The sequence below is a fragment of the Limulus polyphemus genome, unplaced genomic scaffold, assembly GCF_000517525.1.
Source record: "Limulus polyphemus unplaced genomic scaffold, Limulus_polyphemus-2.1.2 Scaffold5519, whole genome shotgun sequence".
Lineage (NCBI taxonomy): Eukaryota > Metazoa > Arthropoda > Merostomata > Xiphosura > Limulidae > Limulus > Limulus polyphemus.
In genome coordinates this window covers 44,185-44,486 of record NW_013671129.1, presented here as the reverse complement: position 1 = coordinate 44,486, position 302 = coordinate 44,185, and positions in this window count along the sequence as shown.

The following is a 302-nucleotide window of genomic DNA, read 5'->3' as shown; positions in this document are numbered from 1 at the left end:
GTCTGTTCTTCATGCCCATGAGCTCAATGATTACCCACACTGGTCCCCACACCCTTGCATAATGTCCCATCACGCCACAGAGCTTATGTACAGCTTCTGGTACTCCTTTGTGATTCAGCACCTTGATACTCACAAGGGTTTGCTGAGGTGCCGAATCTATGAGAAAGTTGCACCTTTGGCCATCCAGCTTTCCTCGTCACATAGACACTGTGTGTGCTTGGCATTTTACACCTAGCTGTTGGGACTTTCACGATGGGGTTGGTGGGTGTCCCTCAGCACCAACCACTACTGGTTTCCCAAAG